The sequence below is a fragment of the Excalfactoria chinensis genome, chromosome 2 (genome assembly GCF_039878825.1).
Source record: "Excalfactoria chinensis isolate bCotChi1 chromosome 2, bCotChi1.hap2, whole genome shotgun sequence".
Lineage (NCBI taxonomy): Eukaryota > Metazoa > Chordata > Aves > Galliformes > Phasianidae > Excalfactoria > Excalfactoria chinensis.
In genome coordinates, this window is record NC_092826.1 from 119765086 (window position 1) to 119790677 (window position 25592).

The window sequence follows — 25592 nt, forward strand, 5'->3', positions numbered from 1 at the left end:
TTGTCTGTGGAATAAACAGCTAAGTTTATTCCAATTTGATTCTTTTTTCAGAAGGAGAAGTAACTCCCTGGCAACTGTTCTGGCTATATGCTAACTTTCAACTCCTATTGCCAAATTTTAAAGACAGCAAACATTGAAACATTCATGGCAGCTGAACACCACCAAGTCAATACCCTCTTCCCAGGCATAAACTTTAAATTAAAACACTTCCAGAACCCCCTACAAAACTCAGCACAGGTGAAGAGGGGGCTCATCTACCAAGGAGAGTTTTAACACAGAAAAATAAAGGAACAGCAAAGGAGCTGGAATCTGAAAGCATAGCCTGAATACAGAGTGAGCTGTTAGCTCTATTTATAAATGCTTTTCAGTTGCCATTAATGTGAAAAGCAAAACTGCACACTTCCTTTTAAAAATCTATCAGGTAGCGTGGCTTGCAGGAAGAACATGCTAAAAGAATGCTGGGAGCGTTGTTCAGAATTTGACCATGCTGCTCAGGAGGAAATTAAGAAGTATAGTATCTGCCATTAGAGCAGAGACAAGTGGGGAGAAAGGAAGAGTGAGCAGAAGGAAGAAACACTATAAACAAGCAAAGAATGACAACATATGCCTAGATAATTTCCTACTACAAATATTAGAAAAAAAATTACCTCAACAAATTGTTCCTTTATCCTGAAACTGCTCTAATTTACACAACTCTTACCCAGCTGTAGTTGAGAGTTAATTTGCAAACAAGCACTGAATAGAAATGAAGTGCCTGTCACTGAAGCCAACAGGACACCTCACAAAAAAGAGGTGAAAGCAAACATTTGCCGTGCAATCACTCTTTCAAGCAAGTGCCTCAGGGACAGTTTTGGTCTGTGCAGAGAATGCCTTTGTGCCAGATGACTTAAGGGGCCATGGAAAAGGAGAGAACAATCTCACCTTTTACATGATCTAAATGAGTCTTGGAAGAAATCATTGCATCTAAAGTGAACATTCAGCATGACAGCTTTCCTGCGTGACAGGTCCAAACAGCCACAATACTGGCAGTGACACACATCATCATGTCTCAAAAATAATGAATAAAGGTATTTTGATTTCATTCCCAAGTTATGAAGTAACAAAATTATGATTGGTGGATTGGTTTTGCTCCCTGAGAAGTCAGTGTGAGACTGGACATAGGCTTCACTGGAATCAGGACAGGACAGTGGCCAAATGACACCGCTGTGGGATCTGATAGGATGTTACAAAAGAAATGAACCACAGCCCTTTTTCAAAGATGAAAAGAATTACAATTTAATTCAGTCAAATGAATTTCTATTCTGCAGTAGCTCTGCACCTAGTTTCAAAAGCACTCAATGATTTAGGAAAATGAACTTCTAAAGTAATATTGTCATGGAAATAATGCCATAGAAGTGTTTGAATAATGATGTCTAGGAGCTGCTTTTTTTATTCTTATTGTTGTTTTCTTCGCCCCCATAAATAGTTATACTTGAAATACTTGGTAAGTACCAAAACCAGAGAAATGGTGTTCAAATACATTTCTAGGTAACTAAACAAAAGCATCCTGCTTTTCAGAAGATGTCTAGGACTGATCAATGAAGGTTTCACAACCATCTTCAGCTTGTTATCCCAATTGGACTTCTTTCATTTTGCTTCACTAGATGGATGGTTGTACGATGCAGGGGCTCTTCGTATTTGCAGGATACCTTCCTGGGATGGTTGATGAATCTAAAGATATTCTACTGTCCTGAATGTTATAATGGAAAAAAATAAAATCTTTTCTAACAGAACACAGACACAGTCACAGTATACAAACCTACAGTATTTATGTTTCTGTTTCCTCTGAAATAAGCACATTCTGTGAGAAAATTCATCTTGATACAGTGCCATTCCTCTGGGCACAAAGATCTCTAACGGCTCTGTAATAGCTACTAAAAGCCAAACACTAAGTCAAACAAACAGTGTAGCCTCCTTACCCATAGTCACTCCTCTTAAGGTTTCCCTTATTCTAAATTTCACCCTCTGAGGAAATCAGAATCAAAAGCAACAGCAGTAAAATGAGTAGAGTCCTTCACTTTATTTCAGAAAACAGCTTCCTTGATGCTGTGAGCGACTGTACGCATATCTCAGGAATGACCTAGAGGTGATACGGGAAAGCTGAAAGAATTTACAGCAACAAGTTCAGCCACAGAAAGTCATGAACTAAAGTTGTTACTCAGTGGTATACATGGCACTGCTGACTTCTGACTCAAGCTATTTCATGAAGAGAACAATTACATTTGGTCTGACTTTCCTTGGAAGGAATTGGAAGTACTTCAACATTCACTTGCTAGACCTTTATTTAAAAAGAACTGGGACCTCTGAAACACATCTCATACCACACACCATCAGATACTCCTGTTGAATGCTGTAAATAGCTGCACCGTTAGAAAGATCACAGATGCTTCAGTTTTCATTATAGTTTGATAAATATGGAAATAATGTTAAACACGATTTCAGTATTAAAAACTACTGTGCATCAGCTTCCGACTTAGTTTATAAAGAGCAGATCCTGTAGAGACATGCAGTTAGTTCATATACGTGCCTCAACAAGATTCAAAATGATCACCCAGTGTTAAAATGCTAATGTGTAAATAACTAGGAAAAAGATATTTGATCCTGCCATCAGATACAAGAAAGAAAAATTGATGATGTTGACTTGCAAAAATGATCAGGCTTTGCACTGGGTTGATATGCTTTCCAGAAAGACAAATCTCATCCCAAATGCTGTCCTTGGAATTCACCCTCTAGAAAGAGTTTATGAATATTGTAACTACTGAACTAGTCCTCAAATCTGGACCAGAAACATCAAGCACCTCTCCCAGGCATTTCTCCTGTGATTTGCAGCCTGCTGGGAATACCCAGAGATCACTGATCCCACATAGTGTACGTTCACAGTTCAGTTGGTGAGATAAGTAAACAGCCAATAGATAATTTTGGATCAATAATACTGCTAGAACAAAGATGCAGTAGTGTACGTATGTATGCCTGAATGGTGCCAAGAGGCGAGAGCCCCTGGAACACTTGCTGCCTGAATCTGAACAATTTTCACACTCCTTTGTAAAGCTGCAAGTTAAGTGATAGAAATTGAGCTATGACAAATTTATAAAGATAAACCTTGTTAAACCCTGATGAAGTGAAGAACAATCCTGGATGTAACGGTACTGAAAACGATGCCATATTTTTATTTTTAGTACACGACAGCAAAAAGTAACAGTTTAAAACAGACTTCAGGTCTTTCAAAGTGCATTAAGAACACATCCCACAGGAAGTTATGGTAGAAGATTTATTTTCCAATTGTAATTTACTGGCTGAAATATGTGCTATATGCATACAACAAAAAAAAACCCAACATTTTCTCTTGATAGGATCTGAAAACAAACTTGACTCATTTTGCCAGTTTCTTCTAGAGCCATGGTCCAGAACTATTACAGAAAAGATGTGAGCCAAGTCTGAAAAGCATTGGCAAAGCTCTGAAAACTTCCAATATTCCTACTGTTCTGTGTATTTCAGTAGCTAAAATTACTGTTTTGGAACCTGTGAGTGTGAAAGCTCCTATATCTCCTCTCTTTCCATTCTTCTTTTTTTCCTTTCCTCTTTGGAATAACAGCATGTTCAAAAACATGAGGTAGAGGATTACCTAAGTGATGGCTTTATGGTGATAAGAAGAGATAAGCAGAGCATTGTGGCTTAAAGCCATATAATATAATGAGAGTGGGGATTAGAAATAGTGCCAGAGAAAATGAGGTTCCTCTAGAAAAATCTTGCTGCATGTGAAGAAGCTCTAGAGTCAGACAGCTCTGTGTACTGCATCCCTCTGTCTTGGCTGGCTGAAGAAGGCCCAACCTTATAGTGCTTTTTAAGAAATACAGAACTGAATAGGAGCTGTGTGATTTCACCTATGTATCCAGAGAAATGGAGTTGCAACTAATGAAGACCTCAGAGGCACAGCTAGGACTGTCATACAAGATGAATCATTTGATTAAGGTGGAGGAGTGCAGGAATTTTATGCACAGATGTTTCCTCCAGGCCGTGGGTTCTGTGATTTGCAGTTCACTCAGCATCTGACCCTCACTGACTGTACGTAGTTCCTGTCAACAGTTTGTCTGGTGAGATGCAAATGGGCAGTGGTTACTAGAAAACCAGTGTCAAAGATGGTGAATAGCTGGAACAAAAATATATTTAGTGCATGCAAGCATGGATGAAGAGAGATGAGAGTAACACTGAGGAAGAGAAGGTGAAAGTTTGAGTCATGTGAATCAACATGGTAGGCACACTGTTTATCTCTGATACTTTCCTGTCAGTTCCAATTTTCAGGCTAACATTTGTCCACAGTGTCCCTTGTGTCCACATACAATCCCTTGGTTTTTTTTGTCATCAGAGACTCAGTTTAAGTTCTTTGAGTTGCAAACTTTTTCTACCGTGTTTATTATGTGCTCTTTATTTATAGATCTGTTCAGAATCACGCTCCACATTCCTTACAGTAAGATTAAATAGAAAAGTAGTTACTGGTCTTCTAATGCTAACCAAACTCTCAGGACTAACACCAGTTATGATTCTGATGGATGAAATGCTGAAAATTTTTTCACAGATTACTTACAGCCAAGAACCAGAGTCTCAAGGAATCAAAACTGTGCTCAAAACCAACTGAACATTTGCTTCTTCAACTTGGTTGCATTGACTCTTAATATTGTACAGATGTTCTTTTGGACTACAGAGGAAGAGCAGAAGTATGGAAATGATTTGCATTTCCACTGTAAAACAACAAGAAAATAACAAATCCAGAACCAATGCTATAGAAATGGCTGTATCTCCAGTCAGGCAATTATCAGAGATCAGTTCACAAATTAAGCAGCCCAGAAGATGCTCTCCAACTAGAAATGGTACAGTCAACTCCTACCTAATTTGCACTTCTGCTCAAATAGCCCTGAAATTTAGATACAGCTGTAAGAGATGCTTCTTTGTTTCTATTTCTCATATTAAAATGCAAAGCCAGAGACAGAAGTTACCAATTTGAAATGCATCCTGCCAATTTAATCTTTACTTAGAAAATCCAAAAAAGGAAAAAAAAGTCTCAGAGTATTTCAGCAACATGATCAATAGCATCTGTAAGTGACCAACCTAGTCAATTAGTAAAACTATTGTCTGGACATTAGAAAAAAAAATCCAGATTTCTTCTCTAATGTGTCGTGACACTGAAAATAAACTGTAACAGCAGCTGAAATATTTCCCAGCTTTCCTATACTACATGCTGAGAAGACATATGTAAGGCAACTCCTTTTACGTTACATACAGAGTGTATGACTGCATTTATAGTCCTGAAACTCTGCTGTGCATTAGATTGATCAAAGACAGTAGTGTCTCCTCTCAATGACTGTGATTAACACCTGCATCCTCTGAACCTCTCTGTTTCATGAGACACCCCTGATGCTGCCTTGGGATCTTCCACATAGCAAACAGGAAGATGAAGCATCTAGAGGGACAGAACTTTGCTTTGGACATGTCAAACTGAGCAACGAACAAATGATGATAACGTGAGTGATTAAGACTATCCCTACTGTCAAGAGCTTGGGTTTACTCAGGCATGTGTCCATTACAGCTTCATTTTCCAGGTGATGTGACTTTTTAAAATAACATGCAGGTCAGATTTATGGATGAAAATAAATAAATAAATAAATAAATAAATAAACCTGTCCATTAGCAAGAGCAGGTAGCAAAATAAAGATGTGAGGTAAAAATCACATCATACAACCAATATGAGCTGAAGCGCTGCTTTTGTCCTACCTGAAATGTAAGTAAATAAAGTCTAAATGATACACACTTTTACAGAGATATGAAAAAGATACAGAAGCACATAAATGAGCCTCAAGTATCAATAGATACTGGCATTCTGTAACTCTGAATAACAAGGTTTCTCACATTAAAAACACATTGATGGATCAGCTAATGTGAAGATTATGTTGATGGGAGCTTACCAGTAAGTTTGATGTATGAAATATGCCTGCCAGCAGTTTACAAAAATTTCATAGGGCTCTTGAAATGGTTTCTGGAGAAGATTTGCATAATCTTCAATATTTAATGATTTATATACTGTATAAACAGTACAGTAAGGAAGGCATTTCTAGCAGTTGTTGGTGCATTTATTTGTCTTGAAGAGCTCCTCTTCCCAGTGCCTGGCTGAGATTCTCTCTCAGGTCATGCACACCTACTTGCTGGCTGAGGGAGGCCCAGGGTAGCAGTTTCTGAACAGAGCTGGAAAACACGTGCTGATTCAGAAGGAATTGCACACTCAGGCTCTGGAAGCCTTCCCATTGCCTAGATTTTCATTATACTGCTTGCCTTCTTTTCCCTGTACACAGCAAGCAAAGCACACTTTGTTTCTACCCCCAACATTCATAATTACTGAGTGTTCTACTAATGAAAGCACGTACTGCTGTCTTCTAAATTAAAAGTCTCCTCTGTATAGAAAATTGAATACAATATAAATACAAAGTAACTGAAATTTCTACATTAGGGACTCTGCTCTTTTTTTCCTTGTTCTTTGGAAAAGTGATCATAACTAATGTTCCCGTATTTTTCATTTCTCCCTCTTTTATTTTTTAATTAAAACTTTTGTGTTTCCTAATTATTGCTTGATTTTATTAAAAAATAAATAAAAATAAAAATAAAAATAAAAATAAAAATAAAAGAAAGAGAGAAAGAAAGAAAGAAAGAAAGAAAGAAAGAAAGAAAGAAAGAAAGAAAGAAAGAAAGAAAGAAAGAAAGAAAGAAAGAAAGAAAGAAAGAAAGAAAAAAAGATCTTTTCCTTTTAGAGACATTTGTCCCATTTTTTCCATCATCCCAAAGTATTTTGGAGACCCCCTTCAGAATGTTCTGAGATGAACTGAATCCTGGACAGTTCAATGCCTGGACAGTGTCTTTACTTTAACATAAGGTAAAGGCAGAAAGTTAAGCAAGGAGGTGAGTGCCATTACTCATGTTTTATTGTAGATTAAGAAACAGATTGAAATAAATCTATTGTGACATAAGATAATTTGTACACATAATTAGAAGCTTGAGGCTAGATAAACACATAAATCTTGATTTTCAAGTCTCTAAAAACAAACAGTAAAACATTAAAATGAATAAAACACCATCACCTGTATGTCACGATGGCTTCTGGGACTGGCAATAAAGGTTACACAAAGTGCCCATCATTAAGTAGTATGTGACCCAGGTAAGGTGACCTCCTGACACCTCTACCAAGCTGTTTCCCATTCATGCCATTTCTCTCAGAGTATTTTCAAAATTCAATGCTTTTGTGTGTCCAAATCATTAGAGGAATTGTTCAGACAAGATTTCTTTTTTCTTTTTCAGGTCTTTTATACAAAATTCATTTTTTTTATCTTTCTAACATAAATCATTCTATCACATTTCCAAAAAAAAAAATGATGTTCCTGAAGACTTCTTTCTCTATATTAATTTGTTTGGGAGAGTGGAAGCTTCAAGTCAGAGGAGGTTTCACAGGGATCAAAAGGGCAGCAGAAATAAATGCCTACACTATAGCATAATCAGCATGAATCCCTACCCAAGTGTGGTTGTTTTTGTATTTCAAGAGAAGACCTGGGTCAAAATAACAGTGTCAGGAATATGAGAAATTTGCAGTGTTGCCCTTTGGGGAAGTTGCTTCACCTAATACAGAATTTCAAACACAGGTAAGACTGATGATTGCTGTTGTCTTTACATTTGCTGAGAGAAGGAAAATGGAGGGAAATGTATTTTCAAGACATTTTGCATTATGTTATGCAGTAGTGCATTTTATGCCCTGTTAACTTGTGAGAACTGAAACTTGAAGTGGTGCAATGCATCAGAGCCCCAGATTCCTGAAAAACTGGCACCTGGGCCCTTAGTTTGAACTTCTCTGCTCTGCTCCTCGATCGTCGGCTGTGCTCATATACCTTTTTGTAACAACTTTCCTAATCTGCACTTGTCTTTTATCACACAGCAGTGTTCTGTTCCCCTAGTACTCCTAGTCTAATTTGTTCATATAGCTTTCAGCTTCTTGAGCAGTTCTATACCTCTCCTCACTTTTCATGTTTTGAATGGACTTCTTCAAGCAGAGGATTCAAAAAGCTCTTTATTTGTCATTATTCAAATCCCTAATTCCATAGTGATGAATTAGACACTTTCTGGCTGGGGACACATGGCCTGAATGGCAGCTATGCTGGCTCCATGAATCTCCCTCTCACTGAGCTGACACGTTTAGAGGCAGCAGGGTTAGGAAGCCTGCACAGTTGCTGATAGTGCTGTAACTGTGCTCACAGTTCTTAATCAAGTCAGTCCTAGGAGTGCAGAGTCATGATTACAAAGACGTATGCAGGAGACTTAAATATTCTCACTGAAGGCTTAATGGGGCTGATGCAACTTGTGCTGAAAGTAATGGCAAATTGTGATTCTCTTCCCCCTGATGTGGATCAGGCCATATTTATTACCATTTTTGTTTAAATGTAGTCTTTCACTCCTCCCATTTTCTCATCCAAATTAAGAGTGTGGCACTTAACCCAATACATTGTTAATATCTACTAGGCAGAGCACGCCTACATGGCTGTCTGGGGACAGCTCAGTGCTCACTCTATGTTTGCTTCAAACAAAGTAGGTATGAACAAACCCTTATCCGAAGACTGCGCTTCAGGCAGTCTCAATGGGATGTACCATGCCTCTTAGGAAAGGTACACAAACTGTGAAGGGAAATTGTTCACCTCCAAATAGTTTGCAGTGCAGGCATCCACAGATGGCAGAGACATCTCTGTCCATTGGTGAACAGTTCATAGGTCCAACTGTAATCTTGGATTTTCATTTCAAACTCTGCACCCGAGAAACAAAATGAGGTCAGTGCATGCTTTAAAAATGGCATCCCTACTTGAAGAACAATTAAAGGTAGACAAAATATATTCAAAAAATGCTGCAAAAAGGGGCAATTTCTTACCTTTGCAGAGCCAAACTACAGAAAAGTGCAGCTCCCTGAGCTACATGGAAAATACATTTTTCTTGAAAATGGAAAGAAAGTACTGAAATCTTGGAACTAAGTTTTTACTTTCTTAGGAAGAACCATCATCTCACAACACACAACAGCAGCTCAGCCACCTCTTCCACAAAGAAGTCAATGTGTTGTAATGACTCCTGAGCAAAAACAGAAATAAAACCATCAAAGTACCATTAATAGTAATTTTCCAGTGGTTATTTATGGGCCTGGTCAGCACTGCACATGCATGCCAAATAGCAACTATTCGTGCTTGCAGTCCCGAGGGCATGATGGAATTGCTTAGAGAAGAACAAATCAGGAAGTGTTGCTTTCATGTGCAAGGTAATGGTTAACAAAAAGAGTTTATCTAAAAAACAAAAGAAAGAAAGACTAAAAAAAAAAAAAAACACCTTAGAAAAGCTATTTTTATACTATGGAATGACAGATTTGTACTTCGGCAGATGAACATCACTAAGAAAACAGAGCAACAAAAAAATCTGTTTTAAAAGAAGTACGAAAACAGTCACTGAGATGGTGACAATTCCAATCATAGAATGAATGCCATTAGCCAGGAACATCCAAAAACTAAAGGGCTGTGGCAGAAATCACCAGGAAAGAGCCTGTCAACTACATGCTTGTATGAAGGCTGCTCTGAAAGTAACGCCTCCTATGTTGGCCCACAACATAAGAAGTGGTTGTTGGTGGTATGGCAGTAAAGGCTGAGTATTCCACCAATATCCCATTACATCTTCTTGCTGTGTGACAGATGGCAGCAGAGGGACAGGCTGACAGAATGGCTTCAGACATAGAAGTCTGTATAAAACAAAGACGTGGAACTGAATTCTTCCATGAAGAAATGGCACCCATTGATATTTGTTGATGTTTGCTGAATGCTTACAGATACCAGGCAGTGGGTAGGAGTACAGTGAGGTGGTGGGTGGTGCATTTCAGCCATGGTGACAGTAACAGTGGAGCACCTCCGCTGGTGCATATTTTTATGAGCACAGCATGCGAGCTCTTGTTCACTGCTGGTGAAAATGCAGAGCTAAATTTGACGACTGTACTGAAAAACAGTGTTTTGTAGCTGAAAATGTGCTCTATCAAATAGTGTCATTGTGCTTTCTGTATCTATTGTCATTTCCATGGAAATAAATAGGAGGCATTATTTTCGGAGTGACATATGTAGTTCAGTCCTAAAGCAACCTGCACTTCATTGGTGATCTACCCTCTCAGCTGCTTCTGAAACTCCTGGTAAAGAAAACATTCCAAGCTTCCAGATCTTTAAAAAGCTACTTTTCCTCACATAACTTATTGTTAGACTGAAGGGAAGGACTCTCCTCTCTCAAATCTTTCGGCTATGAGTGCGCCTACAAACCATTTTTCCACAGACATCTTGCAGATTATGGTGAGGTGAGGTTCAGCCTCTTCTCCCAGGTAACAGTGACAGGACGAGAGGTAATGGCCTTAAGTTGCACCAGAGGAGATTCAGGCTGGATATGAGGAAAAAGTTCTTAGAAGGAGTGATGAGGCATTGGCACAGGCTACTCTGTGAGGTGGTGGAGTTACTGTCCCTGGAGGTGATCAAGAAACATGTGGATGTGGGACTGAGGACCATGGTGAGGATGGCTTGGTGGTTGGACTAGGTGAACTTAGTGGTCTTTTCCAGCCTTAATGATTAAATGATTCTGCAATCTCCAGCACTTGGAATGGAGCTGATCTTGCTGGGTGGCAATGGGCTCTCAGCAGTGCTGTGCATCAGGGACTGGGCATGGTGCAGCCCATGGAAATGGGTTGGGGCGGGGGAGTTGTGGAGTCTCCTCTGGAGATACTGAAGACCCACCTGGATGCCTACCTGTGCAACCTGGTGTAGGGAACCTGCTTTGTCAGTGGGGCTGGACTCGATGATCTCTGGAGGTCCCTTCCAACCCCTACGATTCTGTGGTTCTGTGAAATCTCCACGAGGTCCCTCCCTGCTTCTACCAGGGATCTGCGAACAGCAAAGTAAGCACGGCACTGTGAGAGATCGAGTCCCACAGACTTTCCTCGCTATTTCTACAAGAGAAAGAGCAAAGCCTACAGCGAAGGCTGAAGTCTGAAGGGGACGACGGTTGAGGGCGACTCCCGCTGCCCCTCGGCTCCACCTGCTGGGAGCTGCCCGCTGCGCACTCGGAGGCAGCGCGGGGTGAGACCTCTCTCCCCAGCTGAGGATGCGTCAGCCGGGGACACGAGAGCACCGGGACCCGGCACAGCGCGGTGTCGCACCTCACGCCCCGACAGTCGCTGCTCCCTTTCTGGTACGGCTCTGCTCCCTCCGGAGCAGCGTGGGGCGGAGAGGAAGACCTTTTCCCCGTCTCTCCCTGTGTTTAAAAGGTTCGCGTAACTTTTAGAACGGAGGTTCGGATGACTGCCGGCACCGATTGCAGTTTCCCTCACGGCAGCCGGGACCCCGCTCCTCTCCCCTCGACCGGCAGCCTCCCTCCCTGCGTCCCCCTGGCTTTTCTCTCTCGAACGCGGGCTAGGCTCGGAGGAACTTCTCCGGGACGAGGAGGAGGCGACAGGAGCGCACAGAGACACGCTCCGCGAAGGAGAGCCCTGGAGGCACCGCGCCTTAACGGCACGCAGCGCCCAGGAGCAGCGGCTCAATCATCGCACACCCCCCACCACCACCACGCGGGTGACGGGACTCCACGCTGCCACCTCCGCCTCCTCCGCGAGGCCGCCCCCGCCCCGCCCGCTCGGCGCGGCCGCCCCGCCGGCAGCAGGCGGCCGGGAGCCGCGGGGAGGCGGGCACGGGGGAGGCGCTGCTGCCGCCGGGCGCTCTCCATCCGCCCCGCACCGACGTCGGCGCGAAGCCCTCCCGGCGCCCGGGGGGAGGGAAGGAGATCGTGTCGCGGGTGACAGGGGGTGGATGCTCGCAGAGGTACGGCTCCGCGGGAGGGTCTCGGCTCTGGGCTGAGCCGCAGCGGGACGCGGAGTGTCTGGGTGTCCGAGGAGCGAGGGCCGTCCAGGAGCCGGCAGCCGTGGAGGGAGCAGAGGGCGCCGGGATCGCGGCCGCAGTAAGTCTCGGCAACTTCGCCGCTCCGTGTGGGCGAGGGGTGGGAGAGGGTCGGGCAGCGAGCCGGGAAGTGAAATCAAGGCGAACAGTGAAAAAGGAGCGGGGCTGAATGGGTCCGAGCTGGGGCTGCCGGCGTGGCGGCTGGGGGACACCTGAGTCCGCACCAGCGCTCCCCGCTCTGCCCGGCACGGTTTCCGCGCTCCTTCCGTCCTGCAGGGCTCCCGCTGTGATGATAACGGTGTAAAAGCGGCACTGGTCCGTCTCGGTTGATGTATGAGGCTATTTACTCTGTGTGTCCAAGCACAATATAAACGCCTGCCAATTTTGTCTTCAAATTACTGTATTGATTTCATTCTTGCGGGCTTCTTGACAAGGTTAAGGTAGTTGACAGTTCGTAAGGAAAAGAGAAAAACTTCTGGTTTATTCTGGTTACTGAATGTCGTTTGTAGCTGAAATGGTGCACTAAAAAATCATTCATAAAAAGAGCAAATGGGAACATGCGATCCCCAGACCTCCAATAGGAAAACGTGATCCCTGGACCTCCTGCACTCAGTATTATCAATACCAGATGCCCTCCTGCCACACTGCTGTGCCCACCTGCACTTCAGGGTAACACAGTATTCTCCCTGAGACTACATACCTCCCCTTTACAGTAGTTACACAGTTGAGAATGAATGAAGTCAGCCATTGCATTATTGCATGCTTTGTCTTTCCACCAGCTCAGATTCAAACTGAGCTCCTGCTCCTTTCCCCTGGTTCTGGCAGGGCAGTGTTTGGCAGGAGGCCCCATGCCTGCCCCCAGAAGGATCTCTGCACTGCTTCTCTGTTCTCAGCAGCTGAGGTTGATGAGGGAATTTAATTCACCACTCATACAATAATTGTGAATTAGGGAAATTAAATACAGGAGAGCAAGTGTTTCCTCTGAATATTTCCAGACAGCTGTCAGCCTTTACCATTAGGTAACCTTTGCTAAGTTGCCTTTGCGGTAACTTACGTACAGTGGCTGACATGAAATTGCGCTGGATGAACTAAAACCTTCCTGACAGCGCCACTGTATGCTAACTGTGTAAATCTTGGGTAAATCGTGTCACCTTACAGACCAACTCCTAGGGTAGGTTTCGCAGTAGGTCTTTATCACTTGGAGAGTTGGTGTCAGCCAACTTTGGTTAGAAATTCAAGCGACGGTGTTTAAATTTGAGCAGTGATATCTCTAACTCTCCACAGCAGTGTTTTGAAATCATGGGTGATGGGCACAGATATCTTAATGTTTTAAAATGGCTACATATAACAAGCTGTTTTGTACCTTCATGAAAAACAGGCCATTCAGACCTGCCTTACACTCATATCTTCATGGGCACTTTCATCAGAATGGCATATAAGCAAGTTAGACTGCTGCTTGCATATGTACTGTATTACAACAGAAGTATTCAGACAGTGTGGGGGCATAGCAAATTATGTTGCTTATGACAAAGGCATTTACAAATAAACAGCTAATATTTGATTTACTATGGAATTATTGGCTAATAATAAGAGTTCTGTATTATGGTCTAGTTCTCTAAAGCTCATGAGCTTTAAGGAGAGGTGAAGGAACAGAAGCATCCTTTCTAAAAGCCTTCTTGAAATAGTACTGCATAAAATATGTGCAAGAATTAGCTTATTAAGCTCACCAAATCCAGCTTAGCAAACTTTTGTCTTTCAGATCTACAAGGAGAAGGCTTTTGAAAACCTTTCAAAAAAGCTGAGGATTTTCATCAAAAATGAAAGCAATGTTGTGTAGAATGTTTTGCTTAAGTGTCTCCCTTCCAACCTGCCTCCCGTATCAAAGTAGAATGGGACACTGCTGAAAGTTAAACAGTTAGTGTTGAATGTTAATTAAAAGCTGTTGTCTATAGTCTGGTAAGAAGCTAAACAAGCACTTGATACAACCAGATGCAAATCTTGTCATTTTAATAATGCCATTGTGACCAAAATAGCTGCCAATAATTTCCATCAGTTTTGTGTAAGCAAACATGGATGAAGGAAAAGCGTATCATGACTTAGAGCTCCTAAAAAGTCATTGCCCAGAAGAAAGACCCCTCTATATTTCCTTTTATAATGATGTATACAAATACAGTTTTTGGAAAAAATGAGCAATGAAATAATTGAGCTACACTTGCCTGGAAGCTGTGATAGCACGTGCCATGAGATTTAGTTTTGCAAATGGTCATCAGTTTTACATATCAGTAAGCTCATTTTGGTTTATTTTTTTCTGCTAATTGGGGTCCAGGTCCTAATTGTTGCCATTAGATTCAATATTAAATCTCCTCTTAATGCCCACACTGGTCTCAACTGGGCCTTCCAGGAGCCATCCTGGTACATGCTGAGCACTTCCAATTCCTGCTGCTTGTGTCAGAAGGGCATATGGGCAGAGAAAAATTCACTCCCTTCAGAAATTTGTGGTGTAGGTAACAGAGCCAGAGATGCCTTGCTGAAGGCCCTGCTGTAGGTCTGGAACATCAGTACTGAGTGCTTAACAAGGGTACACTGAGCAGCCTTAACAGGATTGAGCATTCATGCTTTCAATGAAGGTACCCCCAAATGAGTGGTCAGTGCCTTAAGGTTAGGCATTATTTCCCTCTGTTCTTGCTTACTTCAGTCTTTAGCTCATTGTTTACTAGCAATAGCCTTCCAACAAACAGCACGAAATTTCATATTGTTTGTTTTGTGCCACTTCCCATTGGACACTGCTTTTGGTCACTTTACTTTGTAGGGAGTGGGTCCAACATCCAGCAACACTTGTGCTCTGACTTTGTGTTCTGACATGAGCACAGGTTCTGGGAACAAGTGGCTGAGTCCTGGGAAGCAGAGCAGTGGTGGCTGTGGGGCAGTGCTACTTCACAAGAGTCCTGCAGTCTCTGTGTGGGGCTGTTTTGTCCAGAGAATGTTGCTGCAATACAGATGCTGCAAGGAGTAGTTCTGATGCAGGGAATGCCTCCCTATAAATCTCCTTACAGGGTAGCTCTCATTCCTCTGAATCAGGCGAAGCATCAGTGAAAGATGACATGGCTAAATAGCAGTGTTAATGTTAAAAAAGAAGCTTGAAGATCCATAACAGGTGTTGTGTAGATGTTTTGTTCTGAAGCTTTTTGTTGTTACTGTTATAGCTCCAATCATGGTTTTTAATGGTAGAATTTGGCAGCTGGGAAGGATGGAAAGCCCGTTCACAACTCTGCTTAAAGTTTTCCCTCATATTGGGTAAAATGTGAACTGGATTGCCCATTAACAGTAGAGATTTTGATTTCTCGTGCAGGGGTAGCTGATGCAGTATGCTGAGATCAGTGAGTCTGGCTGTACCTCGGTTCATGGACAGCACTGGTAACAGTGCTGGGCTTGGTTTGATGCAGGCTTTTGCCTCATCAGTGAACCCCTGAGGCACTCCTTGTGTTTCAGGGGATGCTTGGCTAAGGACTGGGTCACCAATGTGGCAGGGACTTACGACTCTCTGATGGAGAGTTCTATTTGACTGTCTCTGCTGACACTTATGGGTGTAATACAACCAAGGAAGAGAGAAAAGTTTTGAGATTCAGTCTTTAGTTGAAAGTAGAGTCATTTAGCAGAAGTGATAGGAAATAGCACTGCAGATATAAAGAACAAGAGCAATGCAGCCATAGATTTCTCCATGGTTCCCCAAATGCTTTCAGAACGAACCCTGGGAGCCTACAGGGAGCAGCTCAATGGGTCCAGGAAGAGACAGAAAGATGATACTGCACTGCTGTTCTTACCTGTACAGTACAAAAGAACTCTGTGAAAAGTAGAATTCATGCAAATATCCACTGTTCTTTGACATGATTTCACCACACCTGGTTTTTAACAGTACTTGTACATTGTTTGGTAAAGATGGTAGCAAATGGAAGCTTATTTTAAAACAAGCTTCTGGACCACAGCTTTTTGGTCATTTCCATACTTTGGTTATACTTGTTAAAACATCTGCACGGATTTGGCAGAATTGATGTTTTACACCATGCTTTTAGTAGCATTTGTGGAAATATGTGTCATTTTCAGCTTCATGTAGCACTGTTTAGCAAATCATTTCCTGCATGGTCGTATCCAGCAATGCATAGGAGCCGTATCACTCTGGCCATGGCTTTTTATGAATGTTACAAGAAGTCAGATGAATAATGCATTTAATAAGTTTTGCAATACATTTGAATCCACAGTTTCACTAGGTTTTATTTATAGTAGCTCTAGCAGTACAGAAAAGATATGACGTATGCTTGTTGGCTGCTTTGACACGCTAACTTTAGTTTGTGATGTCTTCATTAGCTTGGACAGAATCACAAGTTAGAAAATTGCTGTTACTCAAAAGATTGTGTTTGAAATGCTTTTCTCCTCCTGAATGGCTTCTAAGTGCTGAGCTACCCCTTCGCAATTGGAAAAACAGATTTTTATTCTCTTGTTTTGTCCTAGAAATTGGACACTTCTGCAGGGAATGCCAAGTGAGTTCACAGATGTATTTAGAGGTTGCTTGAGTCAAGATGAGTTGTCTTGTCATTAGAGTTGTTGTCTCACAACACAACTAAGCTGACAATAAAAACACACCTTTGTTAATATGAAATGCTTCTGAAAATACAGTGCTGCTTTTTGCAAAGATGTCAAGGCTCGACCATTAAGAATGTGCTGACATCTATTTGCAAGGAAAAAATAAACGGAACTTCTATTTTAATTTTTTTATTAGTGGCTGGAGTGAGACTCCACATTTGGCAGTTTCTCTTCAAATGCCACCTGAACTTTCTTTATGTGTATTTTTATGGAGAAATATTTCCTCAGCTTTTGGTGCTCGCATAACAAGAAGTGCTGTAATCCATGGCACTGCTGAGAGCTCAATAGAAAAAAACAAGAAAGGTAATGAAAGACTGAATAACTTTGCAGGGTGAATTACCCACTTCAGTTTCTCTTGCACATGCTCCAGTATGAGATATCTTCTATGAGGCAGCATTCCAGCTGAGATGTATGCAGGTGGATGACTCCATTTCTGTTGGTTTCTCTCCTTCTGGTATCAATAATGAGTATAAACTGTTTAGACAAATCACAGATATTTCTGCAGTTGTATTTGGTTGCTCTTGTTTGTATCGGGATCTCTGTGCAGGATGTGTGTACTGGAGCAGCTATCTATATCCCCAAAGGGATTTTCCATTTGAAATTTGCTTCTGTTATGAAGCAGTAGTAAATATACATCCATCTATGCTGTCTTCAGTACAGAACCTGTTTGGGTCTCACTTTCAGTTGCACAAACTGGGTTCTTCTTTAGTTACCTATGGCTGAGTAGCTGCTCCCTCACTAGGCTCTTCTCATATGTTGCTCTTCCTCTTCATTACTGAAACTTGATAGTATAATTTACTGTGTATCAGCTAGCAAAATGACAGCATCTGCATTTGTGAGTATAGTTCCTCACAGAAGAACAGATGTCATCCCATAAAGATAAATCAGTTGATATGTTAAGGACTGCCATATCTCCTCTGTTGGAATACAATGAACGAAAGACGCTTGGTGCTCTTCAGGTTGTCATGAGAATCCTCCAGACTACTCTTAGAGCCTGAAATACCTGTGAATGTGAGAATTTCTAACTCTTAAACAAGCTGGATATAATCTCTTCTGAAAAGAAATACTCAAGGACAAGAGAGAGGATGCTTAGATGTTCACTACTTTGCCTGACTGCTTAGAAAACTTTTTTTTGTTTTTTTCTTTTTTTCTCTTTTCTTTAATTTTTAATTTTTTTTTTTTTTTTTTTTTTTTTTTTAAATTTGGCTTTGGTACTGACAGAGCTTCCCACCACTGCTGACTTTCGTCATGCAACTAAAAGCAGGAACTTCTGTTCTCATTTTCTTTTGCCTCCTGATCTCTACTCTCCAAATAGTGCAAAGGTACAAGTGAAAGGAAAGGATTCACTACTGCTATCTTCAGCTGTGCTGCTGGGGTGGAAACACTCTGAAGATGTAAGGGCAGGGATGCAGAAAGAAGCAAGTGAAGTAGATTGGAAAAAAAGAGGTGAAATACTGAAAAAGAATCAACAGAAAATGTAAAGAAAGAAGGGTTTTACAGAAGAGAGAACACTCAGAAGAAAGTGACTGTAAATGATGTGTGTGTCTGTGCATTTAGTGGTAGAGATGGTTTTCTGGAAATTGAAATTACAAAATATCTAATAAATGAATATATGTCACCATCTTCTATTTACATACGCAGCAATGGGAATTTTAATTTGTGCTCCAGTTCTTCATTTTACATACAGATTCTATTGATAACAACAGATCATTGATACAGGTTTAACCACTTACACAATTGTTGGAGTGAAATACCAGATCTTAAAATTTTATTCTGTAACCCTTCCCTCACTGTAGGCTGCTCAATGGCTTGGCTCCTTTCAACTCTTAAGCTCTTTGTCTTACAAAAGGATATTTTTCTCTGTCTGTCGATGCTGCCAAGTATATTTTGAGTTGAAACAGTATCAAGTAATAAATAATAATCATTGTTAATATGTGCTTTCACAGATAAAACAACCCTAGTACTTTCTACTCTGCTGATTTTTATTGTATTTATGGTTTCTGTCATCTGATGATGTTTGATAGTATGTGCTTCCTAAAGACTGGAATCAGTTCAGCACCAGAAAGAAAACATGTATGTTTGGTTTTATAAGTATTTAAACTCTTGCTCACTTTGACAATCAGATCTGCAGTGTGGAATGGAATGTGTTCATCCCATGAAATGCCTCATGTCATTGGAGGTCATCACTGGAAAACCTGTAGGTTGTCCCTATATAACTCTATCTGTCTCCTTTGCCTCACTGTGTTTCACATAGCCCCATTCTCTTTTACCTAGCATCCAGAATAATTTGCCTAATGAGATCTATATCCAGACTAAAACTTAAGACGTGCCCACTCCAGCATTTGTCACTGCTGTACCTCTTTGTCTGTACAGATATAGTAATTACACAAATCTCAGTATTTTATTCTAATCCATGGTGAAATATGTTGCTGTCTGCCTTTTACAAAGGAGCAAAAACCAGGGCTTCATGGCTTGTGGAGTGTGAGAAATTAGTACAATTAAGCCAAAAGTAGTTCTGTATGAACTGTACACAGAGAGGATCCTTTAGAACCCTGACTGCTTGCTAAAGGTATTTTCTTACCCTCACAAAATATTGGGACTGTGTTTTATTACTACCAAAGCCTATCATTTCTCCACTTAATGTAAGTACGTGGCAACATGTTACCAGTATCTTTTTTGTTATAAAGCAAGTAATAAAAAATGTTACTGCTGTATCACATCAAATAATATTGGTGATACAAGATCTATTGAAGTGATAAGTTGTAGTATTCATCTCAAGTAATTCCACATGGAGTTTAAAGTTAGTTATGCCAATTACTTTGCATTGGGATTAAAAGTTCAGTTCCTTTTATGAAGTGTTTTCACTAAGTAGTATTAAAACACTGATCTATGTTCATAAGACAACTATATTTGTTCTGTATGCAGTTATTATGCCCAGCTTTAGATGGTGGGATGCAGATAGGAGCTATCTGAAAACGTAGCTAACGTAAGCAACTCTGTTTAGTTTATCACATTCAGCATGTAAGCAGGACTCACTGAGTCTGAGCTAGGTCCTTTTGTCTTTCTAGGAATAATCTAAAACAAGTTCATGGACAGAATCTGGAGAAAATTCTATATTCCTCCTGCAGAAGAGAAGTGTACTTATTCTGAGCCTCCAGAATGTTTCATACAATGCTCAAGTTTAGGTTTTTTTTTTTTTTTTTTTTTTTTTTTTTTTTTTTTTTTTTGCTGAACCTCAGTCAAAGAATGAGAAAGATTCTCATCTTCATTTATGATATTTATAAGGGAAAACTTTGCTGAAGCAAATTGAAGAAATGTGGATAGACAGTTGAGTGATTTGATGTATGTATGTATGTTGTTTCAAAGAGAGATCTGCATTCAGAAACAAACAGCAGGAAGGTCAAGTTAATGGAGGGCACTTGAGTGTCCTTCAGAATCATAAATGGCTGGAGTATAAGAGATGCAGAGCAGAGGAGAGGACACCTCAGTAGCAGTGATTACACATGGATGACAATATGTGGGAGATCAACAGCCACTCATGTGCACAGTTCCAGAGAGAAGCGTCAACCACATTAGAAGAGAAACATGCTATAGAGACACATAGCCAGCAAACTGCCAGTGCACATGGAAGTGTCTTGCAAGCAAAAATGAAAACTAGGTGTTTGAGGAGGTAAGTGTTAAACACTGCAAAGTAATGTGAGGAGAACGAAGCCTTCAAAGCACGCAGCTAAAGAATGTCTCCGAGAAAACCAGTCATCAGCAACATTGCTGTAATAAAAGAGACCAATAGTGGTGAGACATGCAATGTTTTAGGTAAAATCAGAAGAAATAGCCATTAAAAAATATCAATACTGGGGTACAGTTTTGGGAACTGACTACAGGAAAAGCTGAAATTAGGGAATGAAACATAGCAAGACTAGCAGGACACAAGAAAGTCCAACAGGAAGGATCTATGCACTCTATTGTAGGTACTTCCGCAGAATTAATGTTTGGATGTAAAGCTTGGCTATTTGTTACACTTAATAAAGATATTAAGGACAGTGAAAAAATGGAACAGGATGTTGCCTGGCAGGCCCGCAGGTTACTAAGTGTCCGAGTGTTTGAAGACAGAGCATGTCAATTGACTGCTGTAAAATGTATCTATAAGGCAGTACCTGAAGTGCATACTACAGAGTGATAGTGATTATCTCTATTTTCAGCCCCGTGGCAATTGAGACGTTTATTAGAAAAATGAAGAAGATGTGGCAAAAGGAGTACTTGATGATGATAACAGGAAAGGAAAATGACAGGGTATCCTATGTATGCATACTTATAAAGGTCTTTAAGGCAATGAATCGGGAACAAATCGACACAAGAACAATCATGAAATGATACAGGAAGAAAACAACCCACTCATCCTAGATGACATCACTTCCAAGCCCTCTCTAACAAGCATTTTCATTATGCTAGATGCACGATTTGATAGTGGAAGGTCAGATAGGACAAGGAGGACAACTAATTAATGCCTTCCAACACTCTATCCAGAGGGCCATGTTTCAAAAATGCCTGCTGACATATCATCTGCACAAGATATTTCAAAGAGGAGCCTTGAAATAGTAGAATATCCTAATCTCTTGCCAGAGCAAATGCCACTAAAACTGATGGTGTTAATCACATGATGTTGGGTATATTTCTAAATCACAGTCAGATCCAAATCACTAGAGAGCAGATGGATGAGAATAGCTAAGCACTGGAACAGATTGCCCTGGGAGGCTGTGGAATTTCCATCCCTGGAGAGTTTTGAAACCAGCCTGGATATAGCCTTGAATAACCAGATCTGACTCTGAAGTTATCACTGCCTTTAACTGCCTTTAAAGGTTCTAGGCTATCTCCAGAGATTCCAGCCTAATTTTTGTTGTTGTTTTGTTTTGTTTGCTTTTTTTTCCTGTGGATTAAGGAGATCAGGAAGATGCTTTGGTCAGGAAAGAAGGCATCTAGGAATATCCAAAGAAAAAGGAAAAGGGCTCAATGCACTAATGCTCCAGAGGAAGGGTAGCATGGTCTCTGCTAAGCAGAAATGGTGGCATCTTTGTAAGAACTTGAAGAGGGAAGATATAATATTTTATGGGACAATAATGACCCGGGATTTTTTTTGAATAATGTGGGCACAGTTTACCTTGAAGTGAAATGTTGCATGGGTGGGTACCTCTCTAGAAAGCACAGTTTGAGCTGTGGACATAGAGGTGTACATGCCTGTGTTTATAATACTGCAAAATTGTATTCTCCTTCCATGCCTTAGGTCTTATTTGTTAATCCTTCATACATATGATGTGCTGAGCTACTGAGCTACTAAGAGCAGGGAGTGAGTTTTAGAATTCTTTTTTTTGGTAAAGAAAAGAATTGTCGAGCCCCCAAAAAGAAACAAATGGGGTCCTCCTCTGTGTGATCAAGGTAATGCTTTCTCACCTAACAGCAGCAGCTGTTTGCAGGTGAGCTAGTTGTCAGTGAAGCGCTTCAGTACTGAGCACTAAAAAAAGCAAACTTGTAATGAAATTAGTAAATCTGTCTACTTTGCAAGGTTTGGTGTATGTACAACAAATGAAATACACCAAATAGCAATGCGAAAATGAAGTATTCAATCATTCCTTCATCAGTGGACACTATTGGTCCTTAGCGCTACAGTGAATAATTCCAATGGAAGAGAAGATACAAGGACAAGTAAAAGTTGCGGTACTGAATTTCAGGCTAAATTAAGAAAGGTTCCCCAGCCCATCTCTAACTGTAGGGTTAACTTTAAAATGTGGAGAAATGTACCTAATGTTATTGCATGCATTTAGTTTGATTAATATAATTCCAAGCTGTGTATGAAATAAGGGCATTGGTGATTTACAAAGACAGGGAAGTTCAGTTTGTTTTTGTGTTTAGATCTTTTAACATCATTGAACACAGAGTTTCTGCAAAAGCTTTCATCCATAGTAAGATCAAAGATGGGAAGTAAAAACAGTACAGGAATTTAAAAGCCTTAGGCTTCATTTCAGCAAATACAACTTCTGAAAAAAAAAAAAAAAGGAAGTGATAGGGTACTACTGAGAGCTAATATTAAAGTTTGTTAAAGTGGTTTTAATGCTGCTGAACAGTTAAAGCTCATCAGTCAGTGTGAAAGCCAGTCTGTTAGCTTTCACGTTTAATTCCTCCACAAAGCCTTCCATCCACTCTCTCTCTGCCTGTAGCATTGCCTGGTGTTGTTGTGGGCAAAGTGCAGGACTCAGCACCTGATTTGGTTGGACTTCATCACATTGACCTCAGCCCAGCCAACACTCTGGCCTGTCCAGATCCCTCTGCAGGGCCTTCGCACTCCCAAGCAGGTCAATGCTTCCTGCTGATTTGGTGTCATCTGCCAATTTACTGAGGGCACGCTTAATCCCCTCACTCAGGTCATCAGTAGAGATATTAAACAAGACAGGCCTCCAATCCTCTGAGACCTCTTCGGTTGACCAGGACTGCTGATATATTGCTATATGGTGGAAAGCATTTTGGCAGTCATCTCTGCCAGCTCCCTCAGCACTTATGGGCGAATCCCATCTGGTCCCACTAATTTGTGACAGTCCAGATTGAGTAGTAGGTCTCTGGTTCTACCTGAATCATGGGAAGTTTATTCTGTTTCCCATACTGGACTTCCAGGTCAGGGGGTAGAGTACCCTGAAGATAATTGGTCAGACTTCTAAAAACATGATGTAAAGAAGCCATTGAGAACCTCAGCCTTTTCCTTTTCCTCAGTGGTCACATTCCTGGCTGCAGCCACTAAAGGGTGGAGATTCTCCTTAGTCCTCCTCTTGTGTAATGGAAAATTGGTGGAACGTTTCAACATATACTGTCATGCCACCAACATCTGCCTCTGACATTGTGGGCCGGTATAATAAAATAGAAGGCAGTACTTTTGGAGCAGCCCCATTTTCCAAAATATCCTCTGGCTAAGTGAGCACAACTCTTCAATAAACGGCAAGGCAGAGGTGCTGCCACACAGACAGGAGGGATGCAGTACTTTAACAGAACTGTACAAGCTAACTTCCAGCAAGTCTTTTTTCCATTGCTTCTGGGGTAGGTAGAATTAGAGTTTTCTACAGCCAGGAGATACACTTTAAAGCATGGCTTACAAGTACAATGCAGAATTCCTTCCCTCTGAAACAAGGTCTCTATCTCATTCACTTACAAATCTTATTTTGTGTCCTGCTTAGAGCCAATCTACTTGACTAGTAATTTTATATATATATATATATATATATATATATGTATATGTATATATATATATATATATATTTACTGCCACCCTTGGGCAGAACTCTTTTTCAGCAACTGGGAAACAATGAATGCATAATGGGCATTTCCATAAACAAGTCATAATAACTTAAATCACTGCCCAAAATGTATACTTGGAAATCAATGCGTATGTCGACTGGAGTCAGACCATCTGTCCTTTTATGCCTGGAAGTAGAATGGTAAAACACAATAAAAATGCATGAGACAAGATTAATCTCCTCAGCACCTAATGAGGAAATGGGCTGGTGCATGGTGCTGCCAGCACAGAGACTGTGAGGTGACCTCAGAAGCAGCAACCAAGGTGAGCCGGGTGCCAGCAGCCCTCTGCACTGCATGGCTGGGCAGGCCTGTGGAGTGGGCATGTGTCTGTGCCAGCTCTGAACTGGGTCACTCTGGTCCCTCTTGGGACTGTGAGCTGTGTTCCTACTGCAACACTGAACCCATAATACTGCATCCTGTCTGGCACTGCTCTCAAACATGCATGGGTTTGATTCACATGGAGCTCTCTTTGTACTGTCAGTGAAATAAAGAGGAGTGATAAGTGACCATAATGAAAATGATCACAGCACCTGATGTGAAGAATTGCAGGCTGCTTATGTGATTGAGGTCCCTTTGCATCAATCTGGTAGAGAGACTAGAAATGGTAGATATAAATACAACCTGTGTTTGCTTCAAAGCCTTTTATCTCTGCTAGAGAAGTGTAATTGGTCCCAAGGGTAAATGAGAATGTGACTGAGACCCACACTCTCCTCTGGAGGTTTGTATTTGATCGTGGAAGCTTTATAAACCTATGCCAATTTTGCACTTTTTTGTTTGTTTGCTATTTTGCACTGCACAGTTGCAAGGGATGTTCAGTAGGTATAGTTGTTTCCTGTCTGCCTAAAGAGCAAAGATGGAACAATACCAGACAGAGACATGGACTGAAGGATGGGTGGTTGGGGAGCAGCACAGTGGAAGGGACCTGGGGGGGTGATGGTGAGAGCTGCTCAGCACAAGCCAGCAGTGTGCCTTGGCATCTTGGGATGCACTAAGCACAGCATAGGCAGTCAGTCAAATGAGGTGATTCTCCTGCTGTATATAGCATTGGTGCAGCTTCATCTTTGAGTACTGTGTGCAGTTCTGGGCTCCACAGCATAAAAATGGTTTTAAGATCCTTGAAAACATTCGGAGGATACACGATAACAGGTAACAAGGCTTGCAGACATGGCCTGTGAAGGGAGGCTGAGGGCACCTGAGCTGTCCAGGCTGGAAGAGAGGAGGCAAGAGTGACCCCAATGTTTGCTACAGCTGTTTCAGACTGGACATGAGGAAAAATGCCACTGGAACAGACTTCCTGGTGAGGCTGTTGATGCCCCAGGCCTGTCAGTGCTCAAGAGGCATTTGGACAGTGCCTTCAATACATGCTGTAACTGCTTTCCCTTTAGAAGTCAGGCAGTTGGACTCGATGAACTTTGAAGGTCTCTTCCAACTGTTTTGTTCTATTCTATTCTAACAGTATTTTAAATAAAAAAGCAAAACCAGTAATAGAAACAGAAAAGTAGTTGCAGAACAAATAAATAAGAGGGCTGAGACAGTCTCTCTCTCTCTCTCTCTCTCTCTCTCTCACACACACACACACACACACACACACACAAAAGGGAA

General features: G+C 41.2%; 1 protein-coding gene across 1 annotated transcript in view; it reads left to right on the forward strand.

Moving 5' to 3' along the window:
• Positions 1-11828: 11828 nt before the first annotated feature.
• The window catches only part of CALCR (calcitonin receptor), a 138375-nt gene continuing 124611 nt past the window's right edge, over positions 11829-25592 (forward strand). The window contains exon 1 of the mRNA XM_072330046.1: positions 11829-12078. The gene's annotated coding sequence lies outside the window, so the exon portion shown is untranslated. The remainder of the gene's footprint in view (positions 12079-25592) is intronic.